The sequence below is a fragment of the Anomaloglossus baeobatrachus genome, unplaced genomic scaffold, assembly GCF_048569485.1.
Source record: "Anomaloglossus baeobatrachus isolate aAnoBae1 unplaced genomic scaffold, aAnoBae1.hap1 Scaffold_220, whole genome shotgun sequence".
Taxonomy (NCBI): Eukaryota; Metazoa; Chordata; class Amphibia; order Anura; family Aromobatidae; genus Anomaloglossus; species Anomaloglossus baeobatrachus.
Window position 1 is genome coordinate 236,856 of NW_027441990.1, and position 10,640 is coordinate 247,495.

Here is a 10,640-nt window from a genome sequence, read left to right on the forward strand (position 1 = left end):
ATGAGAGCGGAATTTAAAGTTTGTAACGGGAATTTGCCATGTACCTCCAGTCACCCATGGGTACACACTTCTGGACTTTGGATAATCGCTGGACTGCTCCTCCTTCTCCTCATGCGCCACCATGATGACCGTTACAAGAGTTAGGCCTTTGTTTCAGGTATACCCCCAGTGGTAAATTTTTTCGCCCATTCTTTGCAGAATGGACATTACAACGACAGGAGACCCGCTCCTTTGCAATGGGAACAATGTTTTGAGGCCCTCATGCACGTCTCTATGCAGGGACAACGTGGAGCCTCCCAATTTTTGGCTGCCCTGCCAAAGGGCTATACTATAATACACCCACTTCCTGACAATGGACACTTAATGTTTTGAGGCCCTCATGCACGTCTCTATCCAGGGACAACGTGGAGCCTCCCAATTTTTGGCTGCCCTGCCAAAGGGCTATACTACAAAAGACCCACTTCCTGACAATGGACACTTAATGTTTTGAGGCCCTCATGCACGTCTCTATCCAGGGACAACGTGGAGCCTCCCAATTTTTGGCTGCCCTGCCTAAGGGCTATACTATAATACACCCACTTCCTGACAATGGACACTTAATGTTTTGAGGCCCTCATGCACGTCTCTATCCAGGGACAACGTGGAGCCTCCCAATTTTTGGCTGCCCTGCCAAAGGGCTATACTACAAAAGACCCACTTCCTGACAATGGACACTTAATGTTTTGAGGCCCTCATGCACGTCTCTATCCAGGGACAACGTGGAGCCTCCCAATTTTTGGCTGCCCTGCCTAAGGGCTATACTATAATACACCCACTTCCTGACAATGGACACTTAATGTTTTGAGGCCCTCATGCACGTCTCTATCCAGGGACAACGTGGAGCCTCCCAATTTTTGGCTGCCCTGCCAAAGGGCTATACTATAATACACCCACTTCCTGACAATGGACACTTAATGTTTTGAGGCCCTCATGCACGTCTCTATCCAGGGACAACGTGGAGCCTCCCAATTTTTGGCTGCCCTGCCAAAGGGCTATACTACAAAAGACCCACTTCCTTCCAATGGGCACTTCAGGTTTACAGGCCCTCATGCACGTCTCTATCCAGGGACAACGTGGAGCCTCCCAATTTTTGGCTGCCCTGCCTAAGGGCTATACTATAATACACCCACTTCCTGACAATGGACACTTAATGTTTTGAGGCCCTCATGCATGTCTCTATCCAGGGACAACGTGGAGCCTCCCAATTTTTGGCTGCCCTGCCAAAGGGCTATACTACAAAAGACCCACTTCCTTCCAATGGGCACTTCAGGTTTACAGGCCCTCATGCACGTCTCTATCCAGGGACAACGTGGAGCCTCCCAATTTTTGGCTGCCCTGCCAAAGGGCTATACTACAAAAGACCCACTTCCTTCCAATGGGCACTTCAGGTTTACAGGCCCTCATGCACGTCTCTATCCAGGGACAACGTGGAGCCTCCCAATTTTTGGCTGCCCTGCCTAAGGGCTATACTATAATACACCCACTTCCTGACACTGGACACTTAATGTTTTGAGGCCCTCATGCACGTCTCTATCCAGGGACAACGTGGAGCCTCCCAATTTTTGGCTGCCCTGCCTAAGGGCTATACTACAATAGACCCACTTCCTTACAATGGGCACTTCAGGTTTACAGGCCATCATGCACGTCTGTATGCAGGGGCATTGGTGAACCTCACAATTTTGGACTGCCCTGGCAAAGGAAAATACTACAAAGACTCAGTTCCTCAAAATGGGCACATTAGACTCAGAGGCCTTTATGCACGTCTCTTCTCAGGGACATCGGAGTGCCACACAATGTTTTACGTAAAATCTTTCATGTATTGATCTCAAAAAGTAACATACATTAGCTCTATCTCACTATTGGGTATGTGCCCTTAACATTTCCGCTATGAAAAATCATTTTGGTGTCATTTTGGAAGGTTTTCTGGTGAGTCCGTAAAAATGGCGTAAAACGTGGACAAAATTATTCACAGCTGTGACTTTTGAGTGATAAATGCTTCAAGGGGTCTTCCCCATGCTGTTGCCATGTCATTTGAGCACTCTTCGGAGACTTTTGTGCCATTTTTAGGGTTTCTACATGCTGCCGGTGGTCATTTCACAAAAATACTCGGGTCTCCCATAGGATAACATTGGGCTCGGTGCTCGGGCCGAGTACACGAGTATCTTGGGAGGCTCGGCCCGAGCTTCGAGCACCCGAGCTTTTTAGTACTCGCTCATCACTACTAATAAACCTAAAAAATAAAAATAAATTGAATAAAAATCATGAATGTTGTGTTATAACAGGAAATTCGGTGTAAGAATGAATATCCGGGATGAGAGTTCAGCGAATGAGTTATAGAAATTGTTACAAAAAGGAGTGTGTACGGTTTATGCGTAAATTTTCAGAATGCGTACATGAAAATTATATGTATGTGAGAATGTCCCCCATGCTTTGTAAAAAGTTATTTATGAAAATGTAAATAAAATATATAAAAATGCCTAATTATTTATAATTTATGAGAAAGATATATATGTATGGAAGAATGTTATAAGGTGTCCAAGAACCATAAAGAAAAAGGGTGCATATATAATGTTAGAGGTCTAGAGTTCCACCAGGCTATATCACCCCTAAAGAAATAGAAAGAAGACCTTACTACCTGTGTACCCCAAAAAAAGCTATATTTCTTAGCCAGGATTATGGTGGAGATATGCACAAGTGAAATAAGAATATAAAGTAATACAATAAGATTATAAAACCAATATGTGTGCATTCATGCACCACCCGGTACGCTACCCTTGCCAAATTGTTCACTCTAGATCCCCACACGATCCATGAAGCCGTTCCCCCGGTCACACCGCCTGCTGCCGGTTCCCACTCATCCCTGGGGGAGTTAGGCGAGTGGTATCGAGAGCTACATGTCGGCACTGATGATACCCCCATACACCACAAGGAAGGGGTATACCGGGTGGTACAGGAGTATGAGCGGGTTTTTAGCAAGCACCCTCTAGATTTTGGGCAGATTAAAGGGGTTCAACACCACATCCCTACCGGTACACACTCCCCTATTAAAGAGAGATACAGGCCTATTCCCCCTGCGCACTACCAATGCGCCAAAGACATGTTGAGGAACATGAAGGAGGCAGAGGTTATTAGGGACAGCTGTAGTCCCTGGGCCGCTCCGTTGGTGCTGGTTAAGAAGAAGGATGGCACCATGCGGATGTGTGTGGATTACCGGAAGATTAACCAGATAACGCATAAGGATGCTTACCCTCTGCCCCGCATCAAAGAGTCCCTGGCCTCGCTGAGAACCGCTAACTACTTCTCCACCCTTGACCTCACCAGCGGGTACTGGCAGGTGGCCGTGGCACCGGAAGACCGAGAGAAGACTGCCTATGGGACCGTTTTGCTGTACTTGGATGATGTGATTGTGTACTCACAGACGTATGAAGCCCACCTGGAGCACCTAGCCGAGGTGTTCGCGTCCCTTGCCAAGTATGGGATGAAGTTGAAGCCCTCAAAGTGTCATCTGCTGAAACCCAGAGTGCAGTACCTAGGACATGTGGTTGGTGCGGAAGGTGTCGCCCCCAACCCCGAGAAGATCACCGCCATCCAAGACTGGCCGAGACCGACCACAGTGAGGGAAGTGAGGCAGTTTCTGGGCCTGGTGGGATATTACCGTCGCTTCATTAAGGGGTACACAAAGATGGCTGCCCCCATGCAAGACCTCCTCGTAGGACAGACCAAGGGTGGTAGATCCCTAGTAGCCCCATTGGTGTGGGAAGAAAAGCATGAGGAATCCTTCCGCCAGCTGAGAACAGCCCTGACCGGAGAGGAAATCCTAGCGTACCCTGACTACAGCCGCCCATTCATCCTCTACACCGACGCCAGCAATGTGGGCTTGGGGGCTGTTCTATCCCAGGTCCAAGACAGAAGGGAAAAGGTAATAGCTTATGCTAGCCGAAAACTCCGACCGACTGAGAGGAACCCTGAGAACTACATCTCCTTCAAGCTTGAGCTCTTGGCACTGGTGTGGGCTATCACCGAGCGTTTCCGCCATTACCTGGCAGCAGCCAAGTTCACCGCGTACACAGACAATAACCTGCTGACCCATCTAGATACGGCCAAGCTGGGCGCGTTGGAGCAGCGGTGGGTGACCAGGTTAGCCAACTACGATTTCACCATCAAGTACCGGGCCGGCCGTACCAACGTCAATGCCAATGCACTCTCCCGGATGCCCCACCTGTCGGAAGAGGGGCCAGAGGATGATGACCTCGAAGAGATCGAGTTGCCTGCATTTCACCGGCCATTCACTGAGAAGGTGCACGTCTACCAACAACGGGTGAACCTGGATCCGCTGCCCTGACAGGACTGGCAGGAAGCTCAGGACCAGGCACCTGCTGTCCGCCTGGTCAAGACTCTAGTGGAACAGGGTTCTGCTGGGATAGACCCTGCTGCCCCTGCCGAAGCCCAACGTCTGTGGCAAGAACGGACCCGGCTATACCTACACCAGGGGAAGTTGTATCGCGAGCTGATTAATCCAAAGACTCACGAGAAGATCCGCCAGCTGGTGATTCCCCAGGCTAAAGTGCCCACCGTCCTGCAAGCATACCATGATGGTGCAGTGCACTTCGGGTGGAAGAAGCTAGAGATGTTGTTAAGAGAGCGGTTCTATTGGAGTGGAATGCGGGAATCTGTGGAGGCCTGGTGCCGAGAATGTGGCCCTTGCGCATTGAGAAGGAAGGACGAGGCCAGCCAGAAGGCACCCCTACACCCGATCATTACACACCAACCGCTGGAGCTGGTTGCCCTTGACCATGTAAAGCTCACCCCCAGCCGAAGTGGGTACACCTACGCTCTGACCATCGTAGACCACTACTCGAGGTTCCTGGTGGTTGTCCCAGTTAAGGACTTAACCGGCCGCACCGCTGCTAAGGCTTTCCAGGCTTATTTCTGTTGACCGCATTGGTACCCGGAGAGGGTGCTTACCGACCAGGGTCCGGCCTTTGAAGCAGAGGTATTCCAGGAATTCTGCCAGTTGTACGGCTGCAAGAAAATCCGGACCACGCCTTACCACGCCCAAACCAATGGCATTTGTGAAAAGATGAACCACTTGGTCCTGGGCCTCCTCAAGACGTTACCACTGGAAGAGCGGAACCTGTGGCTGGAGAAGCTACCTGACCTGGTCGATATGTACAACAACATCCCTTCCAGCTCTACGAAATGCACTCCAGCATACCTGATGAGAGCTCGTCCCGGCCGGCTACCAGTGGATCTGGAAATGGGCTTGGAAGCTTCAGAAGCACTCCTGTCGACAGCTGAATGGGACACTCGGCGGAGGACACAGTACCGACAGGTCCAGGAGTATGTTGAAAAGAACTTGTGCCGGAGTCGGGGACAACAGGAGCAGTGCTTCAACAAGAAGGCGCCTGCCGGTTCCTTCCAACCTGGGGATGTAGTGCTGAAGCGGAAAAGAAGGGCCCACAAGCTGGATGATCAATGGGAAAAAACCCCGTATGTAGTCCAGCCCACAGGATGGGAGAATGGGAAGGCCTACCAGATCAGCCGTGACCAGGGGGGGACTTTGGCCACGGTTTCCCGAGACCACCTGAAGAAGTGCCCACCAGCATTGAGAGTAGCGGATGAGGCTCCAGTTCCCAGTCCAGTGGAGAAGGAAAAAGAGGTAATCCACACCATGATGGGTGATTTTCCAGCAGACTGGCCTACACAGAACGGTGCGGTGATCCTTCCAGTGATACTTTTCCCACAACCCGTGGATGAAGAAATGATGGAAACGGTTAACCGCGAGCCAGTGCCCAGGGATGTACCTGTACCCAGCTCCCCTACGCCTCCGCCTGCCCCACATGATAGCAGGGAGGAGGAACTGACTGTTCCCTCTGCCCCACTGCCTGTCACCACTGACACCGGACCCCGAAGGTCCACTCGCTCCAACCTAGGTAGACCCCCACTTAGGTACAGGGAAACTACTCTTTAAAAGGGGGGGGCTTTATGTGTTGAGTGTACCAGTTTGAAAGTTTTAAATGATAAGTAAAGATGATCAACCTCTATAAATCACTTGTAAGGCTACATCTGGAATATGGGAACCAGTTTTGGGCTCCACATTTTAAAAAGGACATTCAGAAGTTAGAGTCAGTTCAAAGGTGGGCAACTAGACTACTACAAGGAATGGAAGGCCTCCCATATGATGACAAGTTGAAAAAGTTATTAAGTGATTATTGGCTGCAATGAGGCTTTCTGGCTGGTGCCAGCCTCTCTTCTTAGCACACAGGAACCACAATCCCTACACCATGCTTCAATGGATTCTCTCATCCCAGCCCAGTAAAACTACATATTTTACACAGTCATAAGCAGCCCATGGGCATTCACCTGCATTCAAACCAATAACAGCTCATAGACCAGACAATCCATCTACCACTGGACCAAAGACAGGAAGTTAAATCCACTGCCTGCGGTAACCAACTTAATCCTATAGGCTACTCACACAACAAACCCAACAGAAAGGAAAAAAACATGGCTTCGATTATCCATCCAATGAAAACGCATAACCATTGTGAGCCATTGGACAATGCAATTGGACACATGGTGACATGGTGCACGGCCCAATGAATCAAGTCTTTACTTCATATTCACGGTTTAAGCCCTTGGGTTCTAATGTGCCCAGAGTACATATCCAGAAAGATTCTCTTTCTTTGAGCTAAACACAAGTCAACAATACATTGTAAGCAGATTCTATTACCAGTCCCACACCATTTTGTGACGCATAATCACACAGTGATCCAATTAAGATTCCAAGTCATCGAACATGTCCAAGCCATACGTAGAGGAGGCAATAGAATTAGGAAGCTCAAAGAAAGGGAATCTTTCTGGATATATACTCTGGGCACATTGGAACCCAAAGGCTTAAACCATGAATATGAAGTACAGACTTGATTCATTGGGCCATGCATGGACATAATGGACATAATTCTAATAGGCAGGACAGGTAATAAGGAGCACAAGGGATATGCTAAAATGTGTTGTGTGACAAGACAGACACAGGAAAGGAGATGATAACAGGTGTAGGGACCAACAAGGTGAGACAAGGGGTATCAGGATAGGGTCAAGTAGGTATGAATGTAGTAATGGGGCAGGCATAGAGAATTGTATGCGAATGTGAATTACAATAAGTCACTAAGGAAAGGAATATGTGAGTGTGTGCCTAATGTAAACTAATATTGTACTGGCAAAATTATAGATGGAAAGGGAGAAGGGGAGAGGGGAGAGAGGAGGCTGTAATTGACTACAAGGGTATGAGTTATGAGTGATCATAGGGATAGTGCTACATAAGTGGAAATACCTATGGAGGACCGGATGTGTAAGCGCATACCTTATACAAACCTATAGAGTGCTGATGGGTGAGAGTGTGATGTTAGATATAAGACATCCTATAGTGAATAGTGAGCCGTAATCAAGTGCAACAGGGATATTTCACGTGACTATGGGAACCTGGAAGGTAAAGAAAGGGGAGAAAAAACTGTTAGACAAGGTAATCAGACAAACATGACAAATAAAAAACAAGGAAGAATGGAACTCCATACATACTGGAGCCATATATAGTGTGAACACGAAAAAGAACCGGGCGTTAGAAAAAATGTGCACGGCCCAATGAATCAAGTCGGTTCTTCATATTCATGGTTTAAGCCCTTGGGTTCCAACGTGCCCAGAGTATATATCCAGAAAGATTCCCTTTCTTTGAGCTTCCTAATTCTATCGCCTCCTCTGCGTATGGCTGGGACATGTTCGATGACTTGGAATCTTAATTGGGCCACTGTGCGATTATGCGTCACAAAATGGTGTGGGACTGGTAATAGAATCTGCTTACAACGTATTGTTGACTTGTGCTTAGCACAAAGAAAGGGAATCTTTCTGGATATGTACTCTGGACACATTAGAACCCAAGGGCTTAAACCGTGAATATGAAGTACAGACTTGATTCATTGGGCCGTGCACCATGTCACCATGTGTGCAATTGCATTGTCCAATGGCTCACAATGGTTATGCGTTTTCATTGGATGGATAATCGAAGCCATGTTTTTTTCCTTTCTCTTGGGTTTGTTGTGTGAGTAGACTATAGGATTAAGTTAGTTACCGCAGGCAGTGGATTTAGCTTCCTGTCTTTGGTCCAGTGGTAGATTGATTGTTTGGTCTATGAGCTGTTATGGGTTTTAATCCAGGTGAATGCCCATGGGCTGCTTATAACTGTGTGAAATATGTAGTTTTACTGGGCTGGGATGAGAGAATCCATCGAAGCATGGTGTAGGGATTGTGGTTCCTGTGTGCTAAGAAGAAAGGCTGGCACCAGCCAGAAAGCCCCATTACAGCCAATAATCAACCGCTAGCCACTGGAACTCGTTGCTCTAGATCATGTCAAACTCACACCAAGCAGGAATAGATACATTAGCCCACCATCCCACCCAAAGAGCAACTTCTGCTGCGCAGCTGGCTTTCTAGGCAGCAGCGCTATCGTGATGTCAGCGGGGGACATTGTGACAAGCCAGTGTTCCGTCACTTCATGTTGTGCACTGTTCAAACGGAAAATACATCAACAGGCAGACTACAGAAAAGCTTACTAACAAAGGTTAGAGAGGGGCTTTCTCAGAGGGCTTTTTACAGTTTGTCTATTCCCAATTAGCCGTTTAAGTATGCTTAATGAAAGTACTAATTCTTTCATAGGCCGCCCATTCTTAGTATTTGACGTTCCTTATATTGCGGTATCAGGCTTCGCAGCAGGTTGCAAAACATTCATCACCCATGACTGTCCCCAATTGGGCTCAGAAGCTAAATGTCTATCATGACCTCTCTTTTTGAAAGTCCAAGAGCAAGCAAACTCTTCCTCCAGGAGAGGGAGCCAACAGATCACTAAAGACATCATCATTGCTCAAAGAAAACACCGAAAAACAATGGAAGCTTTAATTGGAGTGGAATCTGATAGACAGCACCTGATGCCAAGTCTGCATCTTCTAACACCTGCAGTCACTGCAGCAGCTGAATCCAATGTGTCCAAAAGGGATCTATTCTATTCAATTGCAAATGATCTAGATAAGACTGAGAATAAGATACTGCACGGGACATAGCAGAGTTGGTCAAGTTGAGTGGAGATGAGTTTGCTATTTGGCACAGCTTTTGCATCAATAAAGCAAGTAAAAGGTGTGAAAGATAAAAAAAAGGGTGAAAGTGTGAAAAGTGAATTGGCCAAATTGAGGTGCATATAAAGTTTTTGCTTTCTTTCAATTCACTAATGGGGCTCATTTGAATCAGGTGAATTGAGTTCTGCTTTTGGAAACTGGGTTAAGAAGGGGTGCACCGGTCCTGGAGGTACTGCAATACCAGGTCAATGCGTGGAGTGGACAGAGCAAGATTTTTTCCATCTCCTTGTTCTAAAAATCCATTTAATATATGGTCCCCAGAGAGGGGACGTATCAGATATTAAACTGATAAGAACAGATTTAATTTTTTTTTTTTTCTGTTTATCAGTAGGACTTCAAAATAACAAAGGTGATCGCCTCCCGTTGCCTGGGAACCGTCCAGGCACAAGAGGGCTATGTGTCACCAGAAGGCGCACACACTTCCTCAAGGCCGGCAGACGTGCAATCCCAGGCACCTTCCAGTACCGACCAAGGTAGCGTCCTCCGAAACTACACTTGATCTTAGCCAAAAGGCCGAGAAGCTATAACCCGAATTGGTTACGGCCTTGAGTGGCACCCTGGCCTATACCGGACACATCTTAGGGAGAGGGAGACAAACCCACGCCTACAGAAGACATTTTGTCACCCAAGCCAACCCTTGAAAAGGCTGTTTTGCAGAGCAAAAACAAGAAGAATGATGCTTTTTGCAGCCGCCGCCCACTGCAATTAATCTGAATAACTCCTCCTCCTCCAAGCACCTCCCCTCCCCCTTGCAGTCTTTCCAATTCATGATACAAAAAGACGGACGGACAGGACAGGACAGGACAGGCTGCCTGACTTTCCGTCACTGCCACCCTTTGCCATCCTTGCCCGTAGAAAGCCCTTTCATCATCCCCAAACCCTAATCTTTTCCCTTCCCTTCCCAGCTGCGTCTCACTCCCTTTCATTAGGAAGTGAGCGCAGCCTTTTCTCCGTTCTGCACATGCGCGACGTTAAACACAAATGCGCAGGCGTGCGTTCCATTAGCCTCACTGCATTCCACTCCCATACAGGAAGTGGGCGCAGCTATTACTACGGTCGCACATAAAAGAACCCACGGCCACCACTGCACACAGCTGACTCCACCACAGGACACCCACTTCTACACCAACGCAGGTAAGACAGGATCGGCACCTCTATGCTCCCGTTACAATCAGGCTCAGTCACCATGTGATAACGCTCTCAACTCTTTAGTTGCAGGCTCCCCTTGCTTCACCTCCACTGGCTGTGCTGCCATTTCCTCTCCCACCTGGAAGGTATACTTTATTCCACTATTTTCCTGTTTCTCTCTTCCCCCTTTTCCCATAACCTACTTTTATCTGCATTTGTGGGGTATCTATATGCTATTTACATCATAGTTTTATTCATTAATATGGAAGGGAAGAGTGCCCATGAGAGTGT

General features: G+C 47.8%; 1 pseudogene; it reads right to left on the reverse strand.

The window, feature by feature from the left end:
- Window positions 1-9,368: 9,368 nt before the first annotated feature.
- On the reverse strand, window positions 9,369-9,575 carry LOC142261433 (U2 spliceosomal RNA; annotated as a pseudogene).
- Window positions 9,576-10,640: the final 1,065 nt, after the last annotated feature.